Consider the following 15770-nt stretch of genomic DNA (forward strand, 5'->3'; position numbering starts at 1 on the left):
TTTCTGAATACTCCATAACATTTTGCATACAACACAAAAGATATTTGAGACACATGGCCTTAAATTCAACCATGTATCACTCGTACAATTTGAATATTAGGGTTTGAGAAAAATAGTGTGTTATACACACTTCTCTCCTTTTTTATTATATATAATATATTGAGTACATAAAATGGAAGAGACCCCAGGAGTCTAAGACACACATCAGACATATAAAAGAAATACTAATAAATACATAGGCTTCTCTAATAAGCTATTCTAACACTCCCCCTCAAGCTGGAGCATATAGGTTGTATGCACCAAGCTTGGAACATAAAAACTGAATGCGAGGCCCCCTCAATGACTTAGTCATAACATCTGCAAGTTATTCATTGGATGTGACAAATTCAGTGACAATTTCCTTAGACAGCAACTTTTCTCTAACAAAATGACAGTCAACTTCTATATGTTTGGTTCTCTCATGAAATACTGGATTGGAAGCAATGTGGAGCGCAGCCTGATTATCACAATACAATTTCATTGGATGGCCTTCACAAAATTTTAACTCTTGAAGAAGTTGCTTAATCCACATAAGCTCACAAGTAATTAAGGCCATAGCACGATATTCAGCCTCAGCACTGGATCGGGCAACAACATTTTGCTTTTTACTCTTCCAAGATATGAGATTTCCACCTAGGAATACACAGTAACCAGTAGTGGAACGTCGGTCTATAGGACATCCTGCCCAATCAGCATCACAGTATCCAGAAATCCTACTGTCTCCTTTATCCTCATACAGTAATCCTTGTCCTGGAGCCTTTTTGATATACCTAAGAATACGCAAAACAGCATTCCAATGATCGATATGAGGAGCCTGCATGAACTGACTAACAATCCCCACTGCAAAAGAGAGATCAGGTCTTGTAATTGTAAGGTAAATGAGTTTTCCAACCAATCTCCTATACCTTTCTGGATCTGCGAACGGTTCACCTTGATTAGTCATTAGCTTTTGGTTAGGATCCATAGGACTATCAATGGGTCTGCAATTAGTCATGCCTGTTTCCTCCAAAATGTCCAAAGCATACTTCCTTTGAGAGATCACAATGCCTTCCTTTGATTGGGCAACCTCGATACCAAGAAAATATTTTAGATGTCCCAAATCTTTGGTCTGAAAATGGTTAAACAAATGTTTCTTCAATTGAGAGATTGTAGATACATCGTTTCCTGTAATCACTATGTCATCCACATAAACAATCAAATAAACACATCTCCCAGGTGAAGTATGCCAGTAGAAAACTGAGTGGTCTGCTTCACTTCTTTTAAGCCCAAAGTCCTGTACAACATGACTAAATTTTCCAAACCAAGCTCGAGGAGATTGTTTGAGGCCATAAAGAGATCTTCGTAATTTACAAACTAAACCAGACTCCCCCTGAGCAACAAATCCAGGAGGTTGCTCCATGTAAATTTCCTCCTCCAACTCACCATGGAGAAAGGCATTTTTAATGTCTAATTGGTGGAGAGGCCAATGACGAATAGCTGCCATAGCAAGAAAGAGACGAACAGTAGGAAGCTTGGCCACAGGAGAGAAAGTGTCACTATAATCGAGGCCGTAAACCTGAGTATATCCCTTTGCCACCAATCGGGCTTTGAGCCGATCAATTGTACCATCAAGGCCAACCTTAATAGCATAGACCCATCTGCATCCAACTGGTCGTTTCCCAGGAGGAAGTGGAACTAGCTCCCATGTACCACTATGCTCAAGAGCTTGCATTTCAGCAATCATAGCTTGTCTCCATCCAGGATGACCAAGAGCCTCATGAACATTTTTAGGATGGTAAGAGGAGATATAGAAGAGATAAAGGAGAAATACAAGGGGGATAAGCAATGATAACTCAAAAAATTATAAAGAGTATGGGGGTTTCGAGTAGACCGAATACCTTTTCGAAGAGCAATGGGCCATCCTGAGTTATCCTCACCAAGATCCGTAGCAGGGACATCTGATGGTGAAGGACATGAAACAAGTGACTCTTCAGGTAATGTTGGATCAATTTGTCGTGGTCGACGTTGATATGTGACAAGAGGAGGTGGAGTAGCTTGAATAAGAGTAGTTTCGGGAATAATAGACTGAGTAACCTCTTGGTTATGAAGTGAAACTTGAGGTGGAATGGGAAAATGAGAACAAACTGGTAGCACCTATTGTACTGAAAGAGAATCATGAGTGGTGCGTGAGAAGAAAGGAGTTTGTTCAAAGAAGGTGACATCTACAGACATGTAGAATTTTCTGGTCTCTGGAGAGTAACACCTATACCCTTTTTGAAGACGGGAATAGCCTAAGAAAACACACTTAATGGCTCTAGCAGATAGTTTATCCAAACCAGGAGAGACATTATGGACAAAACATGTACACCCAAAGACTCGAGGTGAGACATGAAACAAGGGTTCCTTAGGATAAATAATGGAGTAAGGGATTTTATTTTCAAGGGAAGAAGCGGGCATTCTGTTTATTAAAAAACAAGAAGTGAGGATTGCATCACCCCAATGATGTACCGGAACATTTGCATTGAGCATTAGGGTGCGTGCAGTCTCCACAAGGTGCCTATTTTTCCTTTCCGCTATTCCATTTTGTTGGGGTGTATGTGGACATGTAGACTGATGTAAGATACCCTGTGAGGATAGGAAAGAGGACAATTCAAAAGAGAAATACTCTTTAGCATTGTCACTTCTAAAAATTTTAATTATCCTCCCAAATTGGTTTTTGATCTCATTGAAGAAGGACATGAAAATAGACAACAGTTCAGAACGATCTTTCATTAGATATACCCAAGTACATCGAGAAAATTCATCAATAAATGTTATAAAATATCTGAAACCAAAAGATGTTACACGACTTGGACCGCAAATATCAGAATGAATGGTGTTGAAAATTGAGTTACATCTTTTATCGGTTCGCTTGGGAAAAGACGACCTAACATGTTTGCCTAATTGACATGATTCACAACCTAACTCTTCTAAATTTTTAAGATTAGGAACCAAAAGTTTCAGCTTGGATAGACTTGGGTGATCCAAACGATCATGCAAGAGCTTGGGTGACAAAACAGCAACACAAGACACAAGTGGTTGTGTTTCAAAATAGTAGAGACCACTAGATTCATGTCCTGCACCAATCTTCCGACCCGTACCACGTTCCTGAATAACAAAAGATTCAGCATTAAAGGTTACTGAACAATTTAAAGATTTGGTTAACTGACTTAAAGAGATTAAGTTGAAAGGACAATTAGGAACAAACAACACAGAGTTTAAAGTTAATGAGGGAGACAGAGAGACTTGACCAGTTCCTTTGGGAGCAATTCTGGATCCATCTGCTAAGGTAATAAGGTGAGGGGATTTAAGTGGGGACATGGTAGAAAACATAAACTTATTACCAGTTATGTGATCAGAGGCTCCTGAATCAATAATCCATGGACTTTGATTTGCAGTTGAATAAGAAATACAAGCTGTAGAAACAGTAGTGGTAGAGAAAGATTGAGCTTGATTCATAGATTTCCATTGAAGATATTTTTGATAATCATCTTTAGGGACCATTCTATCAGTTTTTTTCAATTTCTTAGACTTGGACAGATTTGCTATCTTCTCGGGAAAACCATGAAGAGAATAACAATTCTCTTGGATATGACCTATCCTCTTGCAGTATGAGCATTGAGAACGAACACTTCTCCCTTGACTAGAAACCATTGTAGAAGCTTCAACCTGACCTGGAGAAGAAGGAAACCCTAACAGACCCAGAAATAGAGACAAAGAGAAGATGAACAGTGACCGCAACCCAAACGACCAACTGGAACAACACACTGAGGTCTGAAAGACAGCTTAGGCGAGCACAACGATGGCGGCGCGGTGGACTTCCGATGGCCAGAAGGCGGCGCGTGAGACACACGCGCGTGACGGACCACACAATTGAAGCGGCACGTGGGAGCGCGTGGAGACTTCGATGAACACAAAACCACCAGGGTTGGGTCGCACTCAACAAGGCGCACCAAACCCTAAGTTCGCCGGAGAATTTGGTCGCCGGCAGCGGCGGCGGACGGTGGCCGACGGCGGCGGACAGCGGCGGCGGACGACAGCAGCGGCGGACGACAGCGAACGACAGAGCGGGATCGGACCCGCTCTGATACCAACTTGAATATTAGGGTTTGAGAAAAATAGTGTGTTATACACACTTCTCTCCTTTTTTATTATATATAATATATTGAGTACATAAAATGGAAGAGACCCCAGGAGTCTAAGACACACATCAAACATATAAAAGAAATAATAATAAATACATAGGCTTCTCTAATAAGCTATTCTAACAAAGACAAACTCAATTTTCTGACATGCAGCATATGAGAGAGATATGTGCAGCAAAAAGAACAAACAACATAACGAAAAAGACAAACCTTTTGGCTGACTGGCAGGGGTTTTATTAGAGGCTGTTCCAATTTTAACAAAACTAACCTATCTCTACGGTAAACAAAACCAATTATACTCATCATATAATGGAGGGGAAACATTACATTCAGAGGATCCCTTGAAGATCAAACTTACCTTGAGAGGAAAATCTTTTAAGGAGAGTTTCTTGTAAGCGAGTTTCCTATCCACTTCATTTATTCTGTAAGCTATAACATCTTTATCATTATTGCTGGAAAAAAAACTGCACGTCAATCTTTTATCCTTGGTTTAAAGAATGTCATTACTCATATTACCTGGAATAGCTGCCAATGCAGCAATCTAATTCAATTCTTGGTGCAAATCAATGAGTTCCCCTTTAGGAGTTGAACCTGATTATATAAAGGGGAATTAGGTTGTCTTATCTTGATCAATGGTATAATCTACATTCAGTCAAATTCATTGAAATGATTATCTATGTACTATCCCTAACTGAACCCTTTTTCACACGTTAAGTTAATAACTAATGCAGGTTAAATCAGATGGCAATTCTTCATTGGGACTTAAGCTCGAGTTCACTTCTACCAGCAACCAAAGAGCGTTTATACTTCTCACATCCCATGCAGTGAATCATTTCTCAAGCAATTTCAGCAAAGTAATCATGACTCATGAACACAAGGGATTATCCTCTGGTTGGGTGTAGTTGCAATGAATGGATACACTTTATCAGAAATCCATGCAGTGTGTTATATATCAGATTCACCATTCAATGAAATACGATATCAACACAGATCAACTAGCAATGATGAAACTCTGGCTCCCCCATCAAATTATTTTGCACTTCTTGGTCATATCACAATCAAGACTTCTGACTATAACTCTATAAGTCAGATTTTCCTGTGTCTTCTTCTTGGCTAGTTGAAGGTAGCTGCATAAAATGGACATCAGACCCTCTGGGTTCAAAGACCGCTGATGTTAAAATTTCTTAGGAACTGAAAAATGGAAATAATTATCTATTTCTAAAATACAACTTGTGTGCCTGGTTAAACACCAAGTGGATATTTTAGCCGATCCAGGAAATGATGATTCAGTTAATTCTGGTGCTGACCGAGAAATTAGGACAGGTGATGAGGTGCTGGCAGAAAATGATCCAGCTGCTAACAAGGGTCCAGACCAACCAGTTGCTTGGTGCTGATCATGAAGTACCACCCCTTGATCCAGCTGTTGATATGGCTCCAGTCCGGCCAAGTGCAATCACTGTTGCTAGATCCCAGAAGGCAAAGGAAAAATTGGTGAATGTTGCAGCTGCTAGAACGTGGTTTATTGTGTGCAGTGCCAACTTTTAGGCTCTGGCTTCTACTCCTACTCTTACTTCTACTACGAGTTTTGCTTCTACGATAGTGCCTACTACCATTATCATAATCCCTGCTGCTTTCTCTCTCTATGTACCCTAATTTTAGAATTCTTCCTAAGTCCTAACTCAATTTAAAACTTTTGTTCTACCTTAGTTTAATCACTTAGACAATTGTCAGAATGCACAAGGAAAAAAATCATAAAAACATCATCTATAGCTACCCAGTTGAACAAGAACAGGAACATTTTTTATATATGATTGTTCAATACAAACCGTTACATTAATATGTTTCACATCAATGATTGTTTGAATTGTTAAAACTAAATGGTGCCAGACAAATTATTCAGAGAGAATGTGAAAACAAGAAATAGTAAAAATTAAATGACTATCAGTCCAACCCAAAATAATGTTACGAACTCTTCAACTTTCACTAATATTGGAAACTATCGTAGAATCAGAAATTTGAAAGCGGAAGAGAACAACATACCCGCAGGAGTTAGGCTTTTAGATGATGATGCTTTTCACGATCTGAGAAGAGTCTGGGTGCTTACGATTAACGTTCTCGCAGAATCAGAATCAGAACAACAAAAGGGCTTTCTTTGGAGAACGATGGGAAGCAAATGGATTTCTTCAGAGAGGACGAAGGCTTTCTTTAGAGATGGCGCGCGGAGAACGATGGGAATGCAAATGGCTTTCTTCAGAGACGACGAAGGCTTTCTTTAGAGATGGCGCGCACGAGGGCTTCCAGTGCACGCAAGTGAGGAGTTCTACATCGGTCATACAGTGAATGTAGATATATTTATGTTTTTCTCTTATTTACAAAATTTTTACCGTCTTTTTAGTGCTACATCGGTCTCTCAATAAACTAATGTAAAATACTTAATATTTAGATGTAAATTTGCTTTATATTTTTTAGATAATTACAAAAATGTCACTACATTTTATTTCTACATCAGTTTTACTAAAACTAATGTAAAATTAGCAATGTTGATGAATCCTTTTTTAGTAGTGAAATTTACAATATACTGAATTCTGATGAATAGAACAGTTAAGATTAATAAAATATAGGGAACTTTTACTAACCACGTTGTGTAGGAACAGAAGCTTAGGGTTGTGGCTGGCTATGTAGTGTGAGAACACATAAATGTGACCACTGCAATAGATTGAATTAAAAAGTATAAAACATAGGATTAGATTATGAACCTCTTATCTCTCCTCTCAAAACTCATTAACAGAATTATCGATAATGGATTGGGATTTGGGAATGATCTCTCTCTTAACTTCCTAAAAAATCATCTCCCTCTCCATCAAATCCTTCAATCAAAAAGAAAGTCGTCTTGCTTTTATTTACCTAAAAACTTGACAAAATTTTTTATAACATTAAATTTTAAAAAAAAAAATACTTCAAAAATAATTAATTTAATATTAAACAAGTCCTCCTATTTTATTTTAAAAATTTAGTTTCTTCTGCTCACAAATTCACATTTTCCTTTTTCTAAAATTTCTATTAAGCTGTATTTTTAATTAGTTTAATTAAAAAAAATTATTTTTAATTTTTTTATAAAGTAATTAAATTCTCAAATCATTGTATTTAGAAAAATTGTTAGCAAGTATATATTATACCATTCAAGCGATTGTTACTAACTACTCACAGCACATCACACATTGATGTATTATAACGTGAAATAATGATATAAGATTTAATTATTTTAATGTAACCAATAACATATTATTTATTTTTGTTATCATTAGTATAAAAAATATTTATTTATTATTTATTGTTAATGGACTAATTTCTTTGATATTATATATAAAGAGATTGAGAGAGGATTATCTATTTTTCTAAACTTTCGTTCATATTCCATTGTTTTGGATATTATTTATAAGAGTCCGATGTATTTGACATTGAGTTCATGAATTTGAACACATTCCATATAAATCCTGGAAAGCAAATCGATTATTAAATTATGTTAGAGATCTTCCGAAAAGTTTCCTTATTGATATAATAATTTTTTTAAAAAAATAAAAATAATATTAAAAATTTAATAGTTTTATAAATACTAAAGAGATTTTATTATGATTTGAGTTATAATTTTTATAATCTTTTGATTTAATATTGACGGAATAAAGTTGTCATCGATTGGGCTTATGGGTTTTTTCCACTTTTGAGCTCCTAAACCCATTATCAGAGACCAAGCCCAACCCAGCTCTAGCTTAACAGTGGGCTAAATATTCATTCTTCCCTCCGAAATTTAACAACACAACGCCACTCCCTCGCCCTAGCAGACATTCAAGACTCCCTCGCCAGCCCCGACACCTCCTTCCCTATTAGGTATTCTTCCCTGTTAGGTATTCTCACTCTGTTAGGTATTTTACTTTCATTCTTCGCCGGCTACGACACCTCCTAATTATGCGTTTCGCTTATGAAATCGGGAAATCTGGGACTAGTTATTTGGAAATTCTATGTCATTGTATTTGTTGGAGTGGTTTAGGTATTTTACTTTCCTTCTTCGCCGGCCACGACACCTTGATTGTCATTGTATATGTTGGAGTGGTTGGTTGCATTTTGTTGTATTTTTTAATTAAAGGACGAGAAGAAAATGATGTTTTATTTGCTCAAATTACTAAATATAAAGGAAAATCAAATATATTATATGAGATTAAATGGAAAACCTTGATCTGGGCCTATGAAGGGGCCCAAAACCCAAGGGTGAAAATTTTCAATCAAATCAGTTTGTACTCTTATTAGTTTGCTTTTTCTATCATTCTATACTGGGACAATAATGAGGTAGATGAACCTTGTCGAATTACAAAATGATCATGGCTTCTAAATTTGGGAGAGTTTCTTTTTGTGTTGCTTTTGTTTTTTAATTTTAAGAGTTGGAACGTGAAAGAGTAATGATGTGCTTGTGTTGTATTTTTGTATCAATTGATCCTTCAAGAAGAAAACGAAAGTTGATTCTTTGTGCTTTATGAGTGAGTTGGATATTGAATTTGAAGTTTGTAATGAGTGAACACAAAAAGTAAATTAGTTCTATGTATAAATGTTTATAAATGTTCATATCGTTTATGTGATGCAGTTTGGTTGTTTCTACAAGCGTATTGTTAGTTATCCATGTGAGCTAAGAGATAAACATTGTGCAATTTGCTCATGGAAATTCCCCCTTCACATTTTGTTTCCACCCAAATAAGTTTACAGAAACTTGTTCTGTTTTGTGAGTCTCAACAAGAACAAACTTTGAATGTCAAGTAACATATTATAGAAGGGGTAGCATTTCTGTTTTAGACTTGTTAATTCTTGAATGAACTAAGTGTGTTCATTTCTGTGATAAATCTTTTGATGCATTTTGTAATGTTGAACTAGGTTCCTCTGCGAGAGTAAAATTGTTTGGTGCAAGTGATATACCAAATGTGTATTTTTTAATTAAAGAATTGGTCAGATTTTATGTTTTATAAATATAAAGGAAAATCAAATGATTCAGCAGCTTCCGGAAACAATTTGTTACAATTATGTTATTGCTTTACTGTTTGTTGTGGGTTATGCGCGAGAAATAATTCTCTTTTAGGAGACCCTCTATCCTCAAATTCAGAGTATGTTAAAATCACATCAGAAATAATTACATGAATCTTGATATAGATTTTTACATGTTGATTTTACTATATTTTTATCCACTTACTATGTAGAAATTAAAAGATTGTCATGAAGTTTGTGTATAAGACTATGAATGTGGATGTAGATTTTGAAATTCATCCTGTATGTGAAATGGTAGGTGAAAGCTTTTTCCATTAATTTAATCTCATAATTTAATTAGAGTATCCCACAACTTTGTGCTTTTTTTCCATTAATTAATTGATAAAAGTGAATCTGCTATAAATTACTTAGTGCAAGTTAACAACAGTTTTGCTATGTACGTACTTATTGTCTTTGTACTTATTGATAATTTAGAAATTGAAGTTCGTCACATTAATGGATTTGATAATGGTTAGATAATGAAAATGAAATGAATGACTGGCCTTGATTCATTTGCTTTTTAGTTCTGTTTCATTTATTCTGCATATAAGAGTGGCAAAAGTTTGATCAGCTGATCCAGTTGCATCTCTATGTAGTAGAATCCAATTTATTAAAACTGGATATGAGATTTACAAGGTCAATTGGTATTTTTGTTTAAATGAATTGACGACCTTTCATTGAATATGGCATACAGGTCTTTCTGCCCTCAAAATATGGCAAAGTTAAGCTAAGCATGCTTGAACAACTTCATGCTGAGCCAATGAAAGTACACAGTGACCAAAATTGTAGGGAGAGTCAATGACACCAAGAAGAAATAGTACTTATTATAATTATCAAAAGAAAAATAGGAAAATAATGAGTTTTTCTTTCTTATTTGGGGAGAGGTAATAGTAATTACAAAGATAACAACAATTTCTTATCAAGAAATTATACCATAAACAAAATATTTGTTATTTGTTCCAATGGTGAATTTATTAGTTGCAACATAATCACAACACACACGTTAAATTTATTTTTCTCATTTTAGAAGAGTCCAGAAAAGGGTGATGATGTTTTGATGGTGGAAAACTTAATTTAAGGCACTAACTCAAATTATGCATTTAGTAATTACATAAATCCATACCTAAATTTGGAGGATCCTATGTCCAAAAGAAAGAATCACTAAGGAAGCTAGGACAACCATCATGTTGGACCAAGAGACAAATGGTACCTGATTAAGTACTTATCAAAAATCACCTCCATCGTCCTGATCTCCAACATGTTCGTTGGTTCTTCTATCAAAAACCATTTCCCTAACATTATTTCCTAAAGCATCACCAAGAGAGTTATTTTCTAAAAAATCATTATCTGAAGGATGTGAGGAGGTCCAAGATATTTATTCTAGGCTACAATAGAGTATGGAATCTTTCGTTACTATAGACATTAATGCTATCGATCAGGATAAGTTGATGAGGCTATGACTACAGATAACCAACACTATCAGTCTTCTTGAAGATGATTGATTTAATCAAGATTTGCATATAGTTTACAATTCTGTACACAAATAACACCCCTAATACTGGAAGGAGTATAATGTGGTGCCACCTAATTAACACCTTTAATAAAGTGAATGTTGAGAACAGATCAGGAGATTTCTCTTGAAAATTCAGGTGTTGATTTGTTTATATCCTTCTATAATCTATTAGCCATAATCTCGTTTCCGATTTTCATATATACCTAAAAACAAACTTCGTTTCTACCCTTAGAGATCTACAAGACAAGCAGACACAAACATGGAGCAAACCTCAAAACTTTACAGATACACAACATGACAAGAACACAACCCAGTTTAATTTGCGTAATCGAGTAAGTAAAGAAATCATATCATGTTCTAAAGAATCTAAACCAACCAAATCAAATCTTGTCATGAATGAACACACTATAACCTCTCAGTGTGTGGCACGAATAAGATTTTCATGAAACACAGTAACACACCCATTATCATCATCAAACGAGCATGAATGACATGTTCATGAAACGCAGTAACATACCCATTATCAGCATCACACGACACAAAACAATTTATACAAAAACCCATGACAGAACATATTGCAATTTCAAGCCCTTACATTCTACACCCTAAATTATGCCCTCCCCAAAATCGACAATTATGTTGAAAAACCATTGACATGAAAGTAAAAACCTACAGAATCGCATCTCAATATCAGGACTAATTAATTAATTATTTACCAGTCATTTTGCAATGCAGAAATGAGGGCAATGTTTGAAGGTGAGAGAAGCTTGGAAATAACAACAAAGAAATACCCAACAAAGAAAATAGAGCCAATTGAGACAAACAATCATCCCCGCAATTTTCTCTCATCAAATGAAGCCAACCACCGCATAGAATCAGCGAACCTTAAACACAATCAAACAAATTCCTCGGAAGGGATTTTTCTAAAAAAACAAAAATTAGAGCTTTGGATTATAATAACAGACTCGAGTTTAGTTCCATGGTTTATGCCAATTTGGGTTACACAAAAATTAATTAATAGAAGAAAATCACAGTTAAGAAGAAGCCTTGACTAAAGCACACACCTTTGAAACTTGAAGGTTGTCACTTCCATGTACTAAGCAAACTACGAAACTCCTATCTATATTGAGAAGTTGCGTTCTGTGTGACTGCACCTACGGACAAATTTAAGAAAGGATTTTAGTTTAGAGAATTGGCCCAACAGACACGTGTTAACTGTTTTGTCTTTTTTTTTTTGTTTAAGTTTGATAGGCCTTTTTTAATTAAGTTTAATTTCTTTTAATTTTTTTTTAAATAAGCGCATATAATGTACTAAATGTAGTTAAATAATAATAATAAGTATAATAATAATTTATGTAAAACATAATACTAATATATATAAAGAATGATTTATTTACTTAGGAGTAAATATACCTAAATGAGATTATCTATTAATTAGATTAATGAAACGAAGTATCAAATAATTTTTAATTTTTTTTAAAAATTTACAAATTTATTATGTATTAATAACTTTAAGTTTAATAATTAGATCGTTAAAATTTGATATAGAATATGACTTACATAGAGTATACAAATCTCTTTATATATATATATATATATATATATATATATATATATATATATTACACATATATATAAAATAAACTAAATAATAGTAAAATTAAAAAACTAAATAAAAAGTAACATATAACTATAAATTTAAATTTTATTAAGTTATTATAAAAGCAAAATAAAACTATAGAAGAGATACAATATTTTTAAAATTTTTCTAAAGTGGTAAAGGTTGACATAACCACTTATCCAAATGTCTAAACTTTAACTAAAAGAGTATAAAATAACAACTAAAACTTAAAAGGATGGCTTTCAAAGGTCATACATAAGTTTTAAATTTTAATATCAAAGAATAACTAAAAACATTAACATAAGTATAGACTCACTGTGTAATACTAAAATCCTATTCACCTCCTATCAAAACAAGGTTTCCAAAACAGTACCAAGTTGAGCTCATCAACAAATGACATTCAATTTAAACACAAACCAAAACAATACCAAGTTGATGCTCATCAACAAATAACATTTAATTTAAACACAAACAAAACAAACAAGGAGAGAGAGAACATGCTATAATTTTGGGAGAGCATGCTAAAATATCTCATCCACTTTCTTCTCTTATAAAGCAAGCCACCTCGAGGGTTTTTTTTTCCATAATGTCAGGGCCATCCAATAAGACCCTTATTCCAATTATTTACTATTAGGCCATTTCTTAAGGACTATAAATTAGGATCACACATATTAACCAATATTTACAAGCATCATGACACCAGAAAATATCCTATCAATAGCTTTCAGTGATAGAATCATATGCTCAAGTGTGCAATGAAATCAAGGGGATAAACCAATGTGACTACTAACCATTAATTTTAATCAAGTATTGATCAATGGTTCAATGTGTTTACCCTATTGTGCAGAAATTGGGTTTGGCAAATGAGATTGCCATGTTGGTGAAGCATAACAGGATGTTGCAAAAATTACAAGTGTAACATCCCAAATTTTCTACTAGTATAATAGTTAATTATTGTTTTTTTTATATATTTATGGATGTTATTTTCTTATAGATATTTTAATGGGTTTTATAGAATGTTTTAAATATTTTTAATATTTATGAATATTTTAATAATAAATATTTATGAAAATTATTTTTGATAATATATTGATTTATTAGTAGCCTAGAACGGGTCATTCCCAAACTGGAACGAGTCATTCCAAACTACTAAAATGGCCTTTAAACCGTAGACTGGGAACGGGTCGTTCCAACACTGGATTTTATGAGCAATATGCGAACTCAGAACGGGCCGTTCCACTTTGGGAACGAGTCGTTCCACACATGGCCGTTGTGGGTTAAATTATAATCCTAGAATGGGTCGTTCTGGTCTGAGAACGGGTCGTTCTGGATATAAAATTTTAACATGACAAATGAGTCCAGAACGGACCGTTCTGGATTCGAAAAGGGTCGTTCTGGTCACTCCTGATACCTATAAATAGAACGCTCCGGCACTCCCCAAAGCACATTTTTCACTTCTGACCTCTTTTTTCTTCTACACTCTAAAGACCAATGGAGAACCCAGAAGAGGGGACTAGCAAGATCTGATTTTAGTTTCAGCTCCTGCTTATCGAGGTAAGGGGAGAGTGAGAAACCTAGCTCTGGGTGTGGGAATATGTTAGGTAGTGGGATTGGCCCTCAATCCTATGTTTATTGTATGCTCATGTATGAGGAATTTTTCCCAATTATATATGTTTCTTCTATTGCTCTTCTTATATGTAAATAATTGTATGATTCGAGATCTCTGTGAGTTCTTGAGAGAACCCTATGAGAAATAGACAAAATATGAATGTTTTCTATTTTGCTATTTGATTGCTCTATTGTATTCCTTGTTGAATGTAATGTATAGATATGTGATTAGTTTTGAGAATAAATATATTTTGATATGATTTAGAGTGCTCTATGGGTTCTTGCGAGAAACCCTATGAGAAATAGGCAAAATATGAATATTTTCTGTTTTGATTTTTGATTGTTCTGTTATATTCCTTGTTTGATGAGATGTAAAAATATGTATTTAATTTTACAAATAGACGAGTTTTGATATAAATTAAAGTGCTCTGTGGAGGCTATGTGAATATGATGATGTAATGTAAAATGTGATTGAGACATGAGATATGAAGATGTGGTAATGTAATATGATGAGATGATGTGAAAAGTGATAATGAGACATGATGATGTGATATGATAATGAGACATGACAGTGTTATATGAGAATGCATAGAGTCTTGATTGACATGCATCATGTGCATAAATGTTTTTAAGGGTACGATATGGAATACACCGCCAGAGAAGGCCCCCTAGTGTAAAAGCTTTGGGGATTAGTCCTTGGAGATAGCTCGGTTTGGAAGTTCCAGTCTCGCTCATTGTGTGCATGGGATGTATCTTGCGCGGCTTAGCTATCCTGACGAGACTCTAGTAGTATGTCCTTCTAGTGAGAGTGCGCAGAGGGTGTGACCCGACATGTACTCCTAGACTACTCTTCGTGTATTGTTTGCAGCAATATGTCATGTGATGTTTTACTAGCGCCACATGCATGATAATATGTAGTCTGTGTCCATACATGTGCATTTTTAATGTTATATGATAAATTGATATTTTTATGTCTTGGTTGAGTGAGATGTAATGTTGTTGTTAATATATCTATGTCATACCTGTCTTGTTTGTATTTGGCTATCCGGTGTGTATTTCTACACTGTGAGCCAGATGTTTCTCACTCCCTTTTCTCTTGTGTTGTTTTCTCTAACTATCATACATGTTATTATCAGCATAAGGCTGAGGATGTTGGTGATGAAGCTTAGGCTTCTACGTTGGGATTTGCTCTGATAGGACATGTGACATCAAGGCATAAATAGGATTAGATTGGAATGTTATTTTGATTAAATTATTTTGGAAAACTCAGTTTCATTTCCTTGTAATTTCTCTACATGTTATTTGGATTAAGTTTATGAATGTGAACTCTTTACCTTGTGTTGTTGGAGATTTCATTGTCTTATGTTGAAGAATTGTATTTTATTTTATATAATTACTATATATGTATGTTGGGGTAAAGGGTGTCACAACAAGGATTGGAACTGAGTGAAGAAACCAAGAAGCTGAGGCTTTTTTTTTACAGATCCAGCTTCTCCAAAGGCATCATATCTCCAATTGACACAAGGATTTCTCCAATTTGTTGAACTTGGTCAATGACATGGACAACATTGCCATCAAAGTTGTTCCTAGAGAGGTCTAGGTACTCCACTTTGTAGCAGTTATAGAGGGGTGTGGAGAAGTCACCAGTGATGAAATTGAAGCTGAAGTCAAGGTTTGTGAGGTCACAGATGAAGGGTGGAATTGTGAGGGTGATGTTGAAGTAGGAGAGAGTGAAGGCAGTAATTGAGTCAGTGGTGCATGT

At 34.8% G+C, this 15770-nt stretch overlaps 1 long non-coding RNA gene across 8 annotated transcripts in view; it reads right to left on the reverse strand.

The window, feature by feature from the left end:
* The window catches only part of LOC109790227 (uncharacterized), a 32798-nt gene that overhangs the window by 7784 nt on the left and 9244 nt on the right, over positions 1-15770 (reverse strand). For 2 of the 8 annotated variants that reach the window (XR_014433905.1, XR_014433908.1), the window contains exons 3-7: positions 11844-11933; positions 6839-6908; positions 6243-6522; positions 4719-4793; positions 4561-4624 (exon numbers count right to left, since the gene is read on the reverse strand). This is a non-coding gene — a long non-coding RNA (uncharacterized LOC109790227). Of the gene's footprint in view, positions 1-4560; positions 4655-4718; positions 4794-6242; positions 6523-6838; positions 6909-11843; positions 11934-15770 lie in introns of all 8 variants that reach the window. The other 6 variants (XR_014433906.1, XR_014433909.1, XR_014433902.1 and 3 more) reach the window with 3 other exon arrangements.

Source organism: Cajanus cajan, chromosome 5 (assembly GCF_000230855.2).
Source record: "Cajanus cajan strain Asha chromosome 5, NIPB_CcT2T_4, whole genome shotgun sequence".
Classification (NCBI taxonomy): Eukaryota; Viridiplantae; Streptophyta; class Magnoliopsida; order Fabales; family Fabaceae; genus Cajanus; species Cajanus cajan.